The sequence below is a fragment of the Melospiza georgiana genome, chromosome 19 (genome assembly GCF_028018845.1).
Source record: "Melospiza georgiana isolate bMelGeo1 chromosome 19, bMelGeo1.pri, whole genome shotgun sequence".
NCBI classification, from domain to species: Eukaryota; Metazoa; Chordata; class Aves; order Passeriformes; family Passerellidae; genus Melospiza; species Melospiza georgiana.
Genome location: NC_080448.1, coordinates 5,578,429 through 5,597,432, shown reverse-complemented (window position 1 = coordinate 5,597,432; position 19,004 = coordinate 5,578,429). Strand labels below are relative to the sequence as shown.

Here is a 19,004-nt window from a genome sequence, read left to right as displayed (position 1 = left end):
TGGAGATGGGGATGGCACTGAATCACTCCAGGAGGAGCTGCCAGCCCCCAGCCCCTGTGCCTCTCTTGTCCCTTGTTCCCACCATGTCCTCATGGATGCTCTGAGCATCACAGAGTGATGCTGTCCCCCTGAGGTGGGACTGGGTGGATTTATGCCAGGGCTTGGTGTTTTTTTCATGGTAGAACATCTCAATTAGGAATTTCCTTAACTGCCTGTGGCCCTGGCTCAGCACTGCCCATACAGCAAGGGAACATCCATCTCCTCCTGCCATGTTTTCCTGCCTGCAGGAGCTGTAGTTCCTTTACAGAAAAGTGCTTAAGATATAGGGGAAAACTGGAATGATTTTCCCCTTGCTCCCTGGCTCCTGCTTTTCCTGGATTTAAAATTCTCCCCTAACAAGATTACCTGAAAGTTTTAAATTATTTTCAAGAGCAGCTGAAGTTTGCAGGGCTGGTTTTATTCCAGAGCAAAGCCCCAAGAAAATTAGAGGTGCCTGATGGCAACACCATGAAACCTGTCCATGCAGCCTTATCCCAGAGCTGTCACAGAGGCTGTGCAGATATCCCTGATATCCCCAATTTTTATTTTTCTTTTCAAGGTGGGTAAGACACTCTTGTGTCTCCAGCAGCTCCCTGACCCTGTGCAGGGTCTTGGCACTGAAAGGGTTAAAAGCACTGTGCCTAGGCATACTGGGGAAAGCAGAAAATACCTGGTAACAAATAGAGGAGCTACCAAACTTTAGCACAAAGCATACTCAGGAAAGCATTAAATACCTGGTAACCAATACAGGAGCTACCAAATTTCAGTCACAAGCCAGAGACCCAGGATGAAACTTGGCAAGAAATAAGGAGCAGAACTTGCAGAAATGAAGAACAAAGCTTGCTGAAACCAGTGAGAAAATCACTGAAAGAGCCAACAAGAGGCTGTACATGCCTGGAGGAGAGAGGTGAAAAGGGCACGGTGATGAAGACGTCCAGCCTTCATCAGACAGAACCATTGAGGAATGTCACAATAAAACAGAAAATGAACGATACACACTGAGACGTCCAAGGCAAAAAAGGTGCGTTTATTTCTGGATTTTGATATTTATAGAATTCTAAAAGTGACCATGGATTGGAGGATGAAATTGCCACCTCTCCAACCACACTAGTTAAACTAACAGTTTGTCAATTCTCTCCTCCTCCAGAAAGGAATGTAAAACAACCATTATTTACATGAAATGTGTGTGAGAAACACTGTCACTGACATATTTTATGAAAATCCTTTTGCTAGGATTTTTCCCCTGAGAAGCTGAGACACCTCAGAAAATAAATGTAAACAATAATTATCTGATGGCTGTGGAATGTGGTCTGGAGATGGTTTCCCAACAGGTGCATCTTTGATTGGTCTCACGTGGATTGTTTTTACTTGATGACTAATCATGGTCCAGTCACAGGATTTTATTATTCATTCTTTTCTAGCTTTCTGATATGTCCTTTCTCTTTCTTTAGTATAGTTTTAGTATATAATTTTCTTTTAATATAATATATATAATAAAATAATAAATCAGCTTTCTGAAACATGGGGGCAAGATTCCCATCTCTTCCCTCATCCTGGGGACCCTCAAACACCATCACAAAATACCATTACAAAAATGTAAACATCAGAAGGCTTAGCAGAACTTTAGAAGGACAGGGTGACAGAGGAAGATGTGGAGCCTTCCTCAGTGCCCCCACCCCGGTGCTCTGTGTGTGCTGAGGACAATGAGTGTCCTTTGAGCAGAGCTCTGGCGTTCCGTGGCCCCTCAGCACCACGCCACGAGGTCACAATGCTCTGGGTGGTGCCCAGCTCTGTGGGTGTGTGCTGGCTGCCCTGGCAGTGCCCAGCAGAGGTGCCCGGGCCACCCTGGGCAGCGCAGGCTGGGAGCAGCGGGTGCTGAGCCGGGCGGGTGCGGGGCCATGTCGGGCGTGCACTACAAGTTCTCCTCCAAGCTGGGTTACGATGTGGTCACGTTTCATGGCCACAGCATCTCCCTGGCTGACCTCAAGCGCCAGATCATGGCCCGAGAGAGGCTCAAGGTGGCCAACTGTGACCTGCAGATCCTCAAAGCTGAGACCAGTGAGGGTGAGTGGGGCCCGGCGCCACCCAGGTGTCACTGACATATTCTATGAAAATCCTTTCGCCAGGATTGTTTTCCTGAGAAGCTGAGGGGCCTCAGAAATGAAATGTAAACATTGATTATCTGATTGCTTGGAATGTGGTTTGGAGGTTGCTTACCAACAGGTGCATCATTGATTGGTTCCATGTGAATTGTTTCTGCTTGATGGCCAATCACAGGTCCAGCTGTGCTGGGACTCTGGTCAGTCACAAGATTTTATTATTCATTCCTTTTCTAGCTTTCTGGTGAAATACTTTCTATTCTTTAGTACAGTTTTAGTATATAATTTTATTTTAATATAATATAGATCATACAATAATAAATCACCCTTCTGAAGCATGGAGTCAAGATTCCCATCTGTTCCCTCACCCTGGGGACCCTCAAACACCACCATGCCCAGGGGCAGTGGCACAGATCAGCAGTGCCACAGGCTGTAGGAGCCCTGCTCTGCCCTGGGGACAAAAGCCAGGCTGGGAAAGCACAGAGGTGCTTATAAAACTGGCTTTTACAGCTCTGAAGGGATTCTGTGATGTGCCATCTAATTCCATGTCCATATCCATTCCTCCCAACTGACTCACACTTGTTCTGCATTTGTGCTGTTCTCAGAATACTCTGATGATGCACAGATCCCAAAGAACATCTCAGTGATTGTGAAGAGGGTCCCAGCTCGAGCCACGTGAGTATCCATGAAGCTCTGGATTCCCTGGGAGGGATGTCAGGGTGTGAACTTCTTTTCTTTTCTGGATATGGGTTTGCAGAGGCACTTGGACTGCATCTGGTCAAAGCTACTGTTAATTTCCTTTTTCATGGGGTAGATTTAAAGTTATCTGCTCCAAAGCAGACTCCCACTGTTAGGTTTGTGGGGATGTGGGGTTCAAACTCCAACACTGGTAAATCCTATGGTGATTCTTGGTTTTGTTCTTGGGATGATTGGGCTGAGAGCCAAGTCACAGATCCTGTTTCCTCTGCATGAGGAGAGTTCAGATTTTATGTGTTTGCTTTTAGTGGCTTTGTAGTAATGACAGCTACACACTGTAACAATTACATATTATTAGAAATAAACTTTTAATGTGCTCCCATCAGAGAAGAGTCTGGTTGTCGGTACTCGACTATTTCTTGCACTGGGGAAGGTGGGTTTGGGCACTGTGGGATATCTGGCAGGTATCTTGCACCCCAAATTTGGGGCTTTTACACAATGTCTGTAGAGGAGAGATGAAGAATTCTGGATGCCTCGGTGTTGGCTTTGGTTTAGGGTTAATGCAAATATGGATGGTCCATGCTGGCCTGTCACAGCATCCTCCCTTTGGGCTGCACGGCTCTCCCCTGGTGTGGTGCTGCCTGCAGGGGGAGGGTGGATGCTGGCAGTGCTCAGATCCCATCAGCTCCTGAGTGAGAGGGCAGTGCCTGTGCAGCTGCAGGGATGGCAGCTCCCAGGCAGGGGAGCTTTCTGTCCCTGCAGCTGGAAACACGGCAGAAATAGCTGGCAGAGAGGCTGATGAGTGGGAGGGATGAGGATCTGCTCTCACAGGGGTTGTGTGTCTGATTCCTCAGCACCTGAATCAGACACACATCACTGAGTGTGTGGAATCCCAGCAAGTCTGCAAGTGTAATAAACAGCTCCCAAAATATTGTTGCATTTTCAAGATCACCCGAAAGGAAATTCTGCCAATTAAGACTCTTTTTTTTCCCCCTACAGAGCTCCTAAATTGCACCAACCCTTAGGAAAGGCTTCCAGGTGACCTTTCTACCAGCATTTGTAGGCACTGTAGCATCTGTAACACACTGGGCACTTTGGCCCTTAAGGATGGCAGAGATGTGAGCAGGGCTCCCACAGAGAAACACCAATCTGGAGACGGAGCTGCTGGCAGTTCTGGTATTGCTTTGGCACAGGAGGGATCATTTTTCACTAAAAGGAACCTGCACTCCTGAGCATTGACACTGTCACTGTTCTGGCTAAGAAACTACACTCCTGTGCAACTGGTGGCAACAGAAATGAGATTTTGGGGGCTTTAGTTGCACTGGAGGCGCCAAGAGAGAAGAGTTTATGAAGACAAATAAACTCCCACATTCACTCAGCTATGAGAACATAATGGTTTGAGGTTCAGGTGTTCTTGTTGGTTTTCACTGCTTGATGCTGGGTCCAAATGCTTCACTTTAAGTTCTGATCACCTCTGTTTCTTCTGCCAGGAACCAAAAGGAGCCAGTGAGGGGAACATCCAAGGCAGTACGTAAAAACCCAGCCTCACACTTCTTCCTACACGCTGCACTCCATGCTAAACAGTGCAGCCTTGCATTAATTTTCTGGAGATTGAACCTGAACATGGTTTAATTATTTTGTGAACAGATTTCTGACTCTTCTGCCCCTCTTACTCTGGCCCAGCTCATTAAGGTATAGAGATATTGTTTGTCAAATACTTGACAAAAAATAATTTGCTTAGGATTTATAATCTTATACTGTGACCTACAGCTGGATAATTGTGGTAATGTGATTAAAACTGTATTTTTAGTAACTTAAGGTGTTTATTGTAAGTTTAAAATGCATGTATGTTGTGATGCTATCCCAGAAAGAGAAGTTCCCAGGTTGGGAAGAGGAAAGGAGAGCACCTTATCAGCCCCAATATAATCTTGCAGCATTATTTCTTTTCAAGAGCCAAAGCAGCAGCACTTCAGCACTTGTTTCCCATTTTTATCATCGGTTTTGCACTGGAAACTAACAGTTTGTGTTGTACAAATGTGTACAGAAGAACTGAACTGGCTGTAAGTTATGGACATTATATGCTCCTTATTTCAGGGAGGCTTGCAGCAGCCAAAACAAACATTTCTGGAACAAGAACACTTGTGAGATTTGAGTTTTGAATTCTTGGCCATGAGAGCTATAGGTCTATTCTTTGATTGCTGCACTTGTTCACAAATTGGGGTCTGGGGACAGTGGATAACACAATCTCCTTTGTTTGATTGCAGACAGTGTAAATGATTTTGGTATCATCATTACTTTGTAAAAAGTGCCGTATTTGAATCTGGGTCTATTCCCAGGCATGTTTTGGTGGGGTTTGGTTGTGTTTTGTAAACCATTTGGGTTCAAACACATTGGTGAAGTGTCTGTAAATTTCTCTGTAAATGCTGATGGAAATGATTCCAGAGAGGTGGATCTGGATCATGTTCCTGCACAGAAAAACACTGTGCCAATGGAACACCCATTTATTAAATCTCTGAACTGGCTGCTTTTGTGAAGGAGTATCTGTGAAAGCAAAACCTCCAGAGGCTGATCTCTCCTAGGCTGCGTGGAGGCTGTTTGGCTGTGGAGGCTCAAACGTGTTCTTCACGTGTGTGTCCAACCCTCCCCTGTCACACAGACCCCAAATCTGGCTGAGGCCAATGCTGCAGAGGAGGACAAGATCAAAGCCATGATGATCCAGTCCTGCCGTTACTATGAGCCCCTCAAGTAAGTGTTGGCAAGGTCAGAGCTGGTCTTGGAAGAACATGGAATAATCACATTTATCTCTGACAAGGGATCTGTTCTGACAAGGGACACACATGCCTACCTTCCTCTTTTTTTACCCCCAAAACCTTGCAGTGACCTGAAGCCACCCTTGGGTCCTGTTCCATCATCATCTACCAGCCCTGTTCCCAGGCTTAAAAGGAGCTCAGGAATTCCCATGAGTTTTATGGTGGAGGTGAAGGACCCCAACACAAAGGGAGCAATGCTTACTCCCACTGGGAAATATGCCATCCCAATTATTAATTTGTAAGTATGGATTTAATTGCACCCACCAAAAGTGACCAAGAGAAGCCCTGGGGAAATGTCTGAGTGGCAAAGCCACCACTCTGGCCACCACCTGTCCTTTGGGGCAGGGAGTGTTGCCTCTGTAGCTGATCCATCCCAGAGGTCACCCAAAAACCCCAGATTATGTAAGCAAGGAAATAACAACTGCAGGACAGTAACAGCACAAATCCAAAGTCCTGAGGCAGCAATGCAGGGTCTCCAAAATTCATCCATAGCTCTGGGAGTTCATTGGGCACAGGAGAGTGGGCAGAGATGGACCCTCCTGGATGCTTTTGCACTCACACAGCAGCTGCTCTTCTGCCCTGGCAGCAGGAACTTCTCCATGGCACCAAGTTCTTCCATGGGCAGCAGCTGAGAGATGCTTTCACATGAGCATATGGAGAGGAAAGAAAACACATAAAGCAAATTTCACAGGAAAACAAGTGGGGAGAGGAACTGTTTTGAATTAACTTCATCATGTTCTTCTTTCACCCATACAGAACACAGCCAAGGTCTCCAGCTGGAATGGAGCCTCCAATGAAAAAATTCAAGAAGGCAGACAAGACAGTTTAATTAATGTTCTTCATACTTCATTCATGTTCTGTATTAATGTTCTAAATAGTTTCTTGTTCTAATTTCCTATTCTTATTTCATTGTTCTTTATTCACTGTTCTTGTTTCATGTTCGTAATTCATTGCTCATTCATTGTTTTTGTAATTCTTCACTGTTCTTATTTCATCTCTCTTTGTCTCTTGCAATACATATTTGGACAATAAAGAGAATAGCATTGAAAGGAACTTACTTTGCTATATTTTTCCCTAGATATGCTCCTTATTACATGCCTTTTCATGTCACTGGAAAGTAACTTGATGGGTCACTGCTGCAGACAGCTGGCTTGATGCTGGTTTTCTTTCTCATACTGTATGCAATAAAAAACTCAAGAAAATAGGGATAAGAAAAGACCTTGAAAGGTGAAAAAAAAAAAAAAAAACAAACCAAGGCAATAATGATTAGAGATATTAAAGATAAGAAGATGTTCCAGAGAGGATTTGCTGGAGTCTCCCATATTCACATGTCTGACAAAGAAACAGCAGAAGGTGGCTGACAAGGTCAGGGTGCAGGAAATATATTCCCTATCCATGTTGTCAGGTTTTCAAATGCTTGAAAGCAGATTTGAGAGTCCTCAATGGTTTATTTCCTCCTCAGGCTCATAAGTCAGCTCTGTATCCCCCCACCCAAACGTTGCTGCAGTAAAAGCTTTGAAGCGGGAAGGACTAGGGGTGAACAGAAGATAGTTTGGAAAGGGGAGAGTGGGGGTGGATGGCTGCTGTTGAAGGGAAGAACTTGGTTTGTCTTCCCCAACAGTCTTGGGGATATTGGCAGAAGAAATTATTTCACTATGTTCTTTATGGACTTTCAATCTGACATAAAACCTGACTTGGAGGAAAATGTCCAAAGGCTTCACCCACAGAGACTTTTTGCCCTGAACTGCTGAGGACAAAGGAGTCTGTGCCCCAACAACGCCATAGCTCAGCCAGGGGCTCATGCACAGCACCCCACTGCTTCCCTGCCAAAGGCTGATCCCAATGGATGCTCCAAACCAGGCCGTGGCTTTGCAGCAGTGGAGGAACTGGCTCAGATGTAACACAAATCTTAAACTGATCCAAAGAAAAACAAGGAGGCTGGACTCTCCTGGCAGAACTTGGAGCACTTTTTGGGAAATAAAAGGACGATAAAAAAGTTGGAGGTGAAATTTGCACAAGGGCCTGGCATGGGAATGGCTTCACAATGAGAGAGGGGAGATATAGGTGGGATATTGGGAAGAAATTCTTTCCCTGAGCATGATGATGCCTTGACAGAGTCTGCCCCATTCCTGGAAGTGTCCAAGACCAGGTCAGATGGGGTCTAGCAGCAACCTGGTCTAGTGGAAAATGTTCCTTTACCTGTCCCTGACAAGATGATCCTTTAGGTCCCTTCCAGCCCATGCCATTCCAAGACTCCATTAATCTATGACTTCATGGGACCCCCTGGCTCCCAGGAGTGGAGTGGGGTGCATTGCCTGGCAACAGGAGTTGTGTTGAGGAGGGGCCTCAGTCCTGCAAGGGATTCGGAAGGAGAAGGAGCCTGCTGGCTACTCGTCCTTTTTATTATTGCTTTGCTCATTGCTTCTCTCAACCCTTTTGTTCACCCTGTTTGTCATCCATTTTGCTCATCCCTGTCAGGGCCAACTGGGCAGAAGGCTTGTGACAAATCAGGGACAGAGAGTGTGCAGACATGGCAACAGCTCTGGACACACTCAGCCTCTCCCAGATGCTGGATGTTGCCATTGGGACACCAGAGAAGGGAGCCATTCACTTTGCAGCCATGAGAAAACTGCTGCTGGCCATGCTGCAGCACCTGGACGTGCAGTACCTGAGCAGCCAGGAGCCGTGGCCAGGCCAGCTCAGTGGCTCCTCCCTTGCTGAGGTTTCTTCAGAAGTGAAAGTTTTTAAGAAAGAGATGGAAAACTACAAGAAGCACATGTCCAAGGTAGAGGCTCTCCCCAGCCCCCGGGCACTTCCCCAGCACAAAGCCCCTCCCCACTTCCTCAGACAGCAGTGCTTGGCTCTGCCCTCACTGCCCTGGCAGAGCCGCTGGCAGGGGCTCCTTGCTGTCTGGAGGGGCTTCAGTGCTCTGGCACTGAGCCCCGCTGGGGCAGGTGGCACCGGGACTCTCCCTGCTCACCTGGCTGTGCCAAGGGCTGCCCGTGCCAGGGTGGGGCTCTTTGGGGTGTTGCTGCCCTGGCCATCACCTCTGACATCCCTGCTTCTGGGACTGTTTCATAGGTTCTTCGCGATGAGTTTGGTGCCATAAAGGCAGAGGCTTCCCGCATGTCAGAGGACTTTAGGAAGTTCCAGGAGGCCCAGGTGTGTGCAGACCACTGTGGTTCTAAAGTCATGTTTCCTAAACACCCTCACCAGAGACTTGTGTCTGACAATTCTTTCTCCTAGACTGCGGAGAGTTCCCAGCATCTTGATGAGATTGAAAAGTTAAAGGCTAGCCAGCGCAATTTAACAGGGGAAATGAACAATGTCCAGATGTCGCGGGACCAGGTGAGCTGCTGCTGGGAGCGAGTTCTGGGTCTGAGAGCGCAGCCCGTGCCCTCTGCTCTGCTGGCTGGAGGCTCAGCACCCTTGGCCCTGCTCGATGCAGGGACCGTGCTGCCTGCAGAGCCCTGCCAGCCTGGCTGAGCCCGGCCCTGCCCTGTCCCCGGTGCTCCACAAACCACAGCAGGGGCCAAGGGCTTGTGGGTCCCCACTGACCCTGCCAGAGGCTCACTGCCACCACTGCTCTCTCCTAGGACATGATTCTCACCCAGCATCTCCGTGAAGAGGTTGAGCAGTTAAAGACAAACCAGGTCCTCATGGAAGACGACATAAAGAAGCTTAAAGAGTCTCTTGCTTTAGTGAGTTGTTTGTTTCTGTAATCTTTGGGCTCTCATGGGGAACTTCAATGTGACTGCAAGAGCGGGTTTTGGGATCAGGCTCTCAGGACGGGGTGGAGGACTCTGGGGCTGTCCATGCAGCTGAAGGGCCCCCACGCTGGGACAACATGATGTCTGTGCCCTGACTCTACCATCACTGGCCTTTCCAGATGAAGAAACTGGAGGCAGAGCTGAAAAAGCTGAAGGAGGATTTTGCCAAGTGGAAAGAAGAGAACAGGAAGGAGATCTCTCAGCAAATTGAGTAAGGGGACAGGAGGGGGTTTCATACCCCGGGGGGCTGCAAGGGAGCCCAGGGGGTCTGGCAGCATCCTGGTTTGTGGGCATGGGATGCCCAGCAGCCCTGCAGGGGTAACCCTGCCCTTGCCCCCATCTCTCTGGCCAGGGCTTTGCGGCAGGAGACAAAGTTACAGCTGAAGAAGATGGGAGAGTATCAGGAGAAGAAGTATGCCATGCTGGAGGAGCTGGTGAATGAGACTGCTGACCAGCTGAGCGAGCAGGTGAGGTCCTGGGGGAGCACTCCTGACACTCCTGGCTCAGTCCTGTTGGAGGTCCATGCCACATCCTCATGCTGTCTTGTGCTTTGCTGTAATCCTATGGGAGACCCAAACTGCCCAAATTGGCCTGGATCCGCCAGCAGCATGGAGGGAAATTAAAGCCTTGATGCAAACGTCCTCTTGACATGGTGGGCTCGTGGCCAATGGCTGAGTAATGTGGGTCTGCCCCTGTGGAGTAGCCAGACTCCCTTTGGTCAGCACCGTATGTTCTTTCATCCCGGGAGCAGGATCAGGAACTGAGACAGGACATGGAAGCCAAGATTTTGGACATTCAGAGAGACTATGAGAAACTCCGCTTTGCCGCCAAGAGCATCCAACAGGACTCTGAACAAAAGCAGAAAGATATCACGGTGTGTGGCTGAAATCCACTTTGGGTCAGAGCATCCCCCAAAATGACTCCAGGCAGGGATCACAAGGAATCTCCTACTGCCCTTCTCACAGTCCTGTGCTGGTTCCAAGTGCCTTCCCCCAAGATTTTTGGGGAGGGGGAGAGGGCTCCTACATCCTGTGGTGTGCCCCAACCTTGCTCTGGTGTCATCATGTGTGTTCCTTTCTGTGCTGAAAGGTGCTGATGCAGTCTCTGGAGAAGCTGCAGAAGGAGAAAGCAGAACAGAAGGACGTCATGGCTGCAATGGACATGGTAGAGTCCCTTGGGGGCCTCTGTGCCAGCCCAGGGCTTCTTGGGCAGGGTGACAAATGCCCCTTGTCCCTTGGGGGCTGGGTGGCTGAACTGGTCTGGGGAGGGACAATTTTCCAAGCTCAGGGGTCCCTCACCCTTCACATGGTGGCACCAAGCTCACCAGGGTGATGGGGCAAATGGGGCCACAGCAGCCTGAAAGGGGCATGATGTCCTGCAGGAAGCACTCCTCCCTCTGCCCCTCACACGCTGGCCCTGCCTGCCGTTCCTCATCCCTGTCCCCACCGCTCTCCTGCCCTTCCCCTCTGCTAGAAGGCGGACAAAGCTGCCTTGGACAGCAAAGTCAATCACAGCCATTTTGAAGAGAACATGGAGGAGCTGGATGAGAAGATGAAGGAGTTGCAGAGCCAGATTTCAGGACAGGAGAAGCACTGGAACAATACACAGCAGCAGTTCAGCGTTGTGGAGGAGAAGAAGGTGAGGGGTTCCTCGTCCCCACCACTTTGGGACTTGGCAGCCTGAGGCAGCATCCCTCTGAGGATCCCCGTCCAGGCTTTTCCCTGGAGAGCTCCATGTCACATCCTGGAGCAGCTGGCTGAGGCTCTGCACCTGTTCACAGCTGGATCGCCTGGAGCTGAAAACTTTCCGTAAACACCTGGAGGACGCCTGGATCAGGAACCTGGAGGAGCTTGAGAATAGGATGTTGCGTGAAAATGCTGCTGGGTATAAGAAGTGAGTGCCATGGACATTCTGATGGCTTCGGGGACAGCGATGGCAACTGCTCCTCCCAGGCAGGGCTGTGACACGCAGTGCCCCAGAGCTGGGCCGTGCCCTGCCCTCCTGGCTGTGCACACGGGGGCCCTTTGGTGCCAGAGAGGGGCTGAAAGCGCTGCAGGGGCTGCTTGGGGTGGTGGCATGGGTGCCTGTGCCCTTCACCTGGCACCAGCCAGCACCTTGGGGATGGGCAGGAACAGGCTCAAGAGCCCAGGGTTCAGCCTGCAATGGCCGTGAGCCTGTGCAGTGAGCTGCCCAGCAGCTGGCTGCTGCAGGGAGCTGCTGCCTGTGTGCTGCAGGGCTGTGGGCCCAGGAGCTCAGCCAGCCCTCTTGCCTCACCCTCCTTAGGCAGCTGCCAGTGCCTTTCTCGTGCCTGTCGTGTGACCGCATGCTCAGCGTGCAGGTTCCTGGCCAGTGAGTAGCACCAGTGCCTCGGGGGCAGCGGGGCTGCCATGGGGGGAGATGGGTGCCAGCAGTGACCCGCTGTGCTGGGCACAGGGGTGACAGTGTCGGCTTGGGAGGGGCTGATGTGGGGAGCCCCCTCTGCAGCCCTGCCCATCACCAGGGCCTGTGGGGGCTCATCCCAAGGGCTGCAGGCAGCGGGGTGCCGTGGGCTACAATCCCATGGCTTTGGGGTGCTGCCTCCAACAGGAACAGGTTCTTTGTCCCCTGTCACACACCTGTGACTCCTGCCCTCCCCAGGTACCCCGAGACACTCCCGTATTTGCAGCCGATGCCCCCCAGCAAGGAGCCACCACCCAGCCAAAGGTAAGGGCCCTGAGGACACATCCCCAGCGCCTGGGGTGCAGGGTAGCCCTGACACAGCAAGGAGGGCTTTTCCCTGTGTGCGAGGGGCTTTTGCTTTCTGCTTGGGGCTCCTGCAGCAGGTGACAGGAGCTGGCAGGGACATGCCCCTGCAGGCAGCACTGCCAGTGCCCTCCCTGGCACAGCAGGGTGATGCCCTGCATGCCACAGGGCTGGGCACTGAGTGTCCTCTGCCCCATCCCACAGGAGGCCGCCGGTCCGTGCCAGTGTCCCCCGTGTGCCACAGAGCTCTGGGAACCATCAGAGCAGCAGCTCCAGGGTGCCAAACATCAAGGCTTCCCCAAAGAGTAGTGCACAGCTGCAGCGTCTTCTGGTACACTACAACAAGGTAGGTGTGATGTAGGTGGGGACACAGAATGGTGACTGAGGCTTGATGGCATTGCTGACTGTGCAGGGGAAATCTGAGCCTTCATTCCACAGGGAGACCTGGGTTGGGAACATTATTGGGGGATGCTGGATTGGGCCCTGCATTGCAGCCAGCTGCTCTCTCCACCTCAGCCCAGTGTGACGCTGCTGCAGCGTGGTTATGGACACACCTGGAGGGGCTGTAATGACCAGCATCGTGCAGCGATCAGGACCCAGGATGCGTCATGTATGGCCCTGTTAGGGCATGGGAGTTAACGCGGACAGGGGGCTGATTGTATGCTAAGTACCGGCTGGGGGAGGAGTAGGGCTCTGTGTACAGAGCTGGGTAATGTGGCTTGGCTATTTTGCATCTGGGGTAAGAAGAAAGGGGCAGATTGGAATAGGAGGAGCTCATGGGGCAACTGAGCTTGGAGCTGGAGTAACGTGGGAGAACGGCCATGCCCAGTGCGGGACAGGAGCCTGAGTCCTGGTGTGGTGGGGCCAGCATCTGTGGCGTCTCACCCTTGCCCTTCACTACCCTTGCCACCTCAGGAGAGCACCGGCCAGGCACAGCTCCTCAAAAGGCCCCAGGTGTCGAGCAGCCTCTCCAGCCGCGGCAGACATCAACAGCCCCCGGCCAGCTGGAGAGGACTCCGCGCCCAGTGCAAGACCTGGGACATCTGGCCAGAATCGAGAAGCACCTGGGACAATTGTCACCTGAAAACTGACTATTTACTTGTATATAGTTATTATGTTAGTTGTATATAGTTATTTAGTTGTATATAGTAATTAAGTGAATAAAAACTGTTGAAATTACAGACAGAGCCTTGTCTCACAGCCTCTCTCTCCCCGGGCTCCCTGGTGCTCCTTCCCCCCTGCTGTGGCTCTGCCCCCGGGCTGAGCAGATCGAGCCCCGGGCCAGGCCCTGAGGCCGCTGCTGCTCCCGCGGCGCCTGCGGGGCAGCCCTGAGGCTCGGGGCCGGCTGTGGGAGCAGGAGCCGCGCTGCAGAGCCCGCGGCCCTCACGGGCTGCGAAGGCACGGCCACATGGCCGTGGGGCCCGGCTGGCACTGCCGGCGCTGCTGCTCTCGGCTGCCGCCTGCAATCCTCACAGGCAGCCCTGACGCCGCCTCAGGAGCCGCTCGGAGCCGTGCCCGAGGGCTGGCCCCGGCCCCCAAGGGCACTTGTCCCTTCATCTCTGCACTGCCACATTCCCGGCTCATTTGTCAGCTTCCTCCTGCCCTTCCTTTCTGCGGGTCAGCGTTAGGGGCCGGCCCAGCGGCTTTCCTCCCGCACAGGCGGCAGCCCCTCGCCCACAGCTCCCTGGCGGCAGCCAGAGCTGCTTTCCAGCCGGGCAGCCCCGCCGTGTCCCGCAGCCCGGGCCGGCTCCTGCCCGCTGCCGGCGAGCCCCGGCGGATGGGCCCGGCCATGCCGGGCAAGAGCAGCTCCCTGGCCGGGGGAACACGGGGGGACATGGGGGGGACACAGGGCAACACACGGGGAACACACGGCGGGCACCGCTTCCCCGTGTCCCCATTGCCGCAGAGCAGCGCCGTGTGCGGCACCCGGGCACAGAGGAATGTCTGTGCTCTCACCGGACAAAGGACACTGCAAGGATGCTTCTCACAATGGTGTGTGGCAATAAAACCTCCCTGAAAGCGCAGCAAATTTTGCAAAATTGGCAGTTAATGGAACAGTCAGTGCTACCGTGAGAGATCAGTAACAAATCAAGGAGGCCCAAGGTAATTATGTGGCTCTGTGGACAAATTAAGTACAACATATAGTAAAAGGCAGTTATTGAAGGGAAGAACTTGGTTTGTCTTCCCCAAAAGTCTTGGGGATATTGGCAGGAGAAAATATTTCATTGTCCTCTTTATGGACTGTCGAGCTGACATAAAACCTGACTTGGAGGAAAATGTTCAAGGGCTTCACCCACAGAGACTTTTGGCCCTGAACTGCTGAGGAGAAAGGAGTCTGTGCCCCAACAACCCCATAGCTCAGCCAGGGGCTCATGCACAGCACCCCACTGCTTCCCTGCCAAAGGCTGATCCCAATGGATGCTCCAAACCAGGCCTTGGGTTTGCTGTGCCAAACCACCAAGTAGCCATGTCTCAAACCCCGGGGAAAGCAGCAGGTTGGTGATTCTCTCCCAGGGACTGAGCTCTTGTGGGGCTGCTGGCCCCACCTGCAGCTTCTGCCCAGGAGCTGCTTGGGGGATCCCTCTCTTGGTGAGGAAACAAACACAAAGGTACCCTTGGCCTTCATCGGGGCCTTTGTGGTTGTTGCAGTGCCCTGCCCGTGGTGACTCACACTGACAGTTCACTGCACAGCAAATCCAGGCTTGCTGCCCGCTCCACAATGCAAGAAGAAACTGAGAACATGAAATGCCACAGAACAGGACTCTGACACAGCAGCTGGACAAGTGGTTTAGCTCTAACTCAAGTCTTAAACGGATTAAAAGAAAAGTAGTGAGGCCTCTCCTGTCCTGCGAGACTTTCAAGCACCTTTCAGTCATGAAAGGGCTCCAAATGGGCTGGAGAGGGACTTGGCACAGGGGCCTTGAATGACAGGACAAGAGGCAATGGCTTCCCCCTGTGAGACAGCAGGGTTAGACTGGGTATTGGGAAGAAAATCTTCCTGAGAGGGTTGTGATGCCTTGGCACAGGTTGCCCAAAGAAATTGTGTCAGCCCATTCCTGGAAGTGTCCGGGCCAGGCTGGATGGGACTTGGAGCAACCTGGTCTAGTGGAAGGTGTTCCTGCCTATGGCAGGGGATTGGAATGAGAGGATCTCTGAGGTCCCTTCTAGCCCAAGCCATTCCATGACTCCATGAGTCTGTGACCCAATGTCTGGCAGGGATGACGTGTGCTGCCTAGCAACAGGAATTGTGATGAAAAGGGGCAGGAGCAGAGCAGGGTCCAGTCCTTTGTTGGACAAGCGATGAGGAAGGAGCCTGCTGGCTACTCGTCATTTTTATCATTGCTTTTGTCAGCCCTTTCATTATACTTTTTATTATCCCTGACAGACCCAACTGGGCAGAAGGCTTGTGACACATCAGGGACAGAGAGTGTGCAGATATGGAACCATTCCTGGACACACTCAGCCTCTCCCAGATGCTTGATGTTGCCATTGGGATGCCCCAGGAGGGGACTGTTCACTTTGCAGCCATGAGAAAACTGCTGCAGGCCGTGCTGCAGCACCTGGACGTGCAGTACCTGAGCAGCCAGGAGCCGTGGCCAGGCCAGCTCAGTGGCCCCTCACTTGCTGATGTGGTTGCTGAAGTCAGAGAAGTTAAGAGTGAGATGGAGGAGTGCAAGAAACAGATGTCCAAGGTAGAGGCTCTCCCCAGCCCCCGGGCACTCCCCCAGCACACAGCCCCTCCCCACTTCCTCAGACAGCAGTGCTTGGCTCTGCCCTCACTGCCCTGGCAGAGCCGCTGGCAGGGGCTCTTTGCTCTCTGGAGGGGCTTCAGTGCTCTGGCACTGAGCCCCGCTGGGGCAGGTGGCACCGGGACTCTCCCTGCTCACCTGGCTGTGCCAAGGGCTGCCCGTGCCAGGGTGGGGCTCTTTGGGGTGTTGTGCCTAAAGACTCAACCACCAGAAGGCCCACGTCTGTGCAGACCACTGTGGTGGTGAAGTTGTTTCCCTCCTGGCACTTTCCAAGGAGTTGCCTCTCTTACAGTTCCAGAGGGCAGAGAAGAGGAAGAAGGCCGAGGAGGCGGCGGATGAGGTGAACTGCTGCTGGGAGCAGGTTTTGGGTCTGAGACAGCAGCCCATACCCTCTGCTCTGCTGGCTGGATGCATGGAGTGTGCTGCCTGCCCCCACCACCCTGCCAGTCCCCACAGGCCCTCCCCAGAGACTGACTCCCACCACCCCTCTCTACTAGGACACGGCTTCCTCCGTGGATGTCCTTGAGGAGATTGACATCATAAAGACAACCCAGAACCAAAATGCACAGAAGATTAAGGAGCTGGCTGCCGCAGTAAGCTATGGGGTGACATCAGCTTTGGGCTCTCATGGGGAACTTCAGTGTGGCTCCCTGAGGTTTGGAGTGAGGGGAAAGGGTGGTGGCCTTGAGGCTTTCTGTGCAGATGAAGAGCCTCCATGCTGAGACAACATGCCTGTGTGCCCTGACTCTGCCGTCACTGGCCTTCCCAGATGAAGAAGATGGAGGAGGACATGAAAAAGCTGAGGCAGGATATAGCCAATTGGAAAGAAGAGAGCAGCAACGAAATCTCTCAGCAACTCGCGTAAGGGGACAGGAGGGGATTTCATACCCCGGGGGGCTGCAAGGGAGCCCAGGGGGTCTGGCAGCATCCTGGTTTGTGGGCATGGGATGCCCAGCAGCCCTGCAGGGGTAACCCTGCCCTTGCCCCCATCTCTCTGGCCAGGGCTTTGCTGGAGGAGACAAGGCGCGAGCTGCAGAAGATGGAAGAGGAGCAGGAGATGAGGAAGGCCATGCTGGAGCAGCTGGTGGCTGAGACAGCCAACAAGGTGAACGAGCAGATGAGGTCCTGGGGGAGCACTCCCACCACTCCTGGCTTGGTGCAGTAGTCCTGGTGGGGTTCCCAGCCATTTTCCCCAACCGGCTGGGGCCACTGAGGCCCACAGCATGCAGGACTGATGGTTCCATTCATCCCATCTCTGGAGCCAATTCTCTCTGCCCTTCCTGCAGCTGGCTGAGATAGAGGAGATGGTGGAGAGTGTGCAGGAGGAGGCGGAGAGGGTAAAGGCAGAGTGCTCCAACTGCACCTTCGACCTCAACGAGCATTTGGGGGAGCTCCTCAAGCGCTGCGAGAAACTTGAGGAGCAGATGGAATCCCTGGAGTCTCGGCAGATGGCTGTGGGCAAGTTTGAGAAGATGATGAGGAACTGGGGCCAGGTAGGCAGCAGGCAGCATGGGAGACTGAGGACATCCCTTGGGGTAGACCCAAACTGCCCCAAAGTGGCCTGGATCAGTCAACAGCATGGACAGAAATTAAAGCCTTGATGCAAAAGTCCTGCTGGCACTGAGAGCTCATGGCCACTGGCTGAGTAATGCGAGTTTACCCCTGTGGAGCTGCCAGACCCTCTTTGGTCAGCAACAAATGCTTTTCCTCCTTGGAGCAGGACCCAGAGCAGATACAGCCTATTGATGCAATAGTTGAACAGCTGCAAAGGGACTATGAGAAGCTCAGCATTGTTTCTGGGAACCTGCAGAAGGACTCTGAACAAAAGCAGAAAGAAATCGAGGTGTGTAGCTGAAACCCATTTGAGGCCAGAGTATTCCCCCAGGCAGACTCCAGGCAGGAATCCCAAGGAATCTCCTGCCGGCCTTTTCAGCCCTGTGCTGACCCCAAGAGCCTTTCCTTGAGGTTTTTGGGCAGGGGGAGCGGGTTCTGTTCTCCTGGCCAGGATGCAGCTCCAACCTTACTGTGGTGTCATCATGCGTGTTCCTTTCTGTGCTGAAAGGTGCTGATGCAGTCTCTGGAGAAGCTGCAGAAGGAGAAAGCAGATCAGCAAGACATGATGGCAGCAATGGACATGGTACAGTCTAGAGGGCCCTCTGTGCCAGCCCAGGGCTTCCCGGGCAGGGTGACAAATGCCCCTTGTCCCTTGGGGGCTGGGTGGCAGAACTGGTCTGGGGAGGGACAATTTCCTGAGCTCAGGGGTCCCTCACCCTTCACATGGTGGCACCAAGCTCACCAGGGTGATGGGGCAAGTGGGGCCACAGCAGCCTGAGAGGGGCATGATGGCCTGCAGGAAGCACTCCTCCCTCTGCCCCTCACACGCTGGCCCTGCCTGCCGTTCCTCATCCCTGTCCCCACTGCTCTCCTGCCCTTCCCCTCTGCTAGAAGGCGGACAAAGCTGCCTTGGGCAGCAAAGTCAATCGCAGCCAGTTTGAGGCAAATATGGAGCGTCTGGATGAGAGGATGAAGGAGTTGCAGAGCCAGATTTCAGGACAGGAGCAGCACTGGAACAATACACAGCAGCAGCTCAGCGTTGTGGAGGAGGAGAAGGTGAGGGGTTCCTCGTCCCCACCACTTTGGGACTTGGCAGCCTGAGGCAGCATCCCTCTGAGGATCCCCGTCCAGGCTTTTCCCTGGAGAGCTCCATGTCACATCCTGGAGCAGCTGGCTGAGGCTCTGCACCTGTTCACAGCTGGATCGCCTGGAGCTGAAGACTTTCCGTAACCAAATGGTGGACACCTGGAAGAGAAGCATTGATGAGCTCAGGAATGAGATGAAGGAGGGTGACAGTGGTGCTGGGATTAAGAAGTGAGTGCCATGGACATTCTGATGGCTTTGGGGACAGCGATGGCAACTGCTCCTCCCAGGCAGGGCTGTGACACGCAGTGCCCCAGAGCTGGGCCGTGCCCTGCCCTCCTGGCTGTGCACACGGGGGCACTTTGGTGCCAGAGAGGGGCTGAAAGCGCTGCAGGGGCTGCTTGGGATGGTGGCATGGGTGCCTGTGCCCTTCACCTGGCACCAGCCAGCACCTTGGGGATG

The 19,004-nt window shown here is 52.8% G+C and overlaps 1 protein-coding gene across 1 annotated transcript in view; it reads left to right on the top strand.

The window, feature by feature from the left end:
* The window catches only part of CLIP2 (CAP-Gly domain containing linker protein 2), a 311,706-nt gene that overhangs the window by 94,859 nt on the left and 197,843 nt on the right, over positions 1–19,004 (top strand). The gene's annotated exons all lie outside the window — the stretch shown is intronic.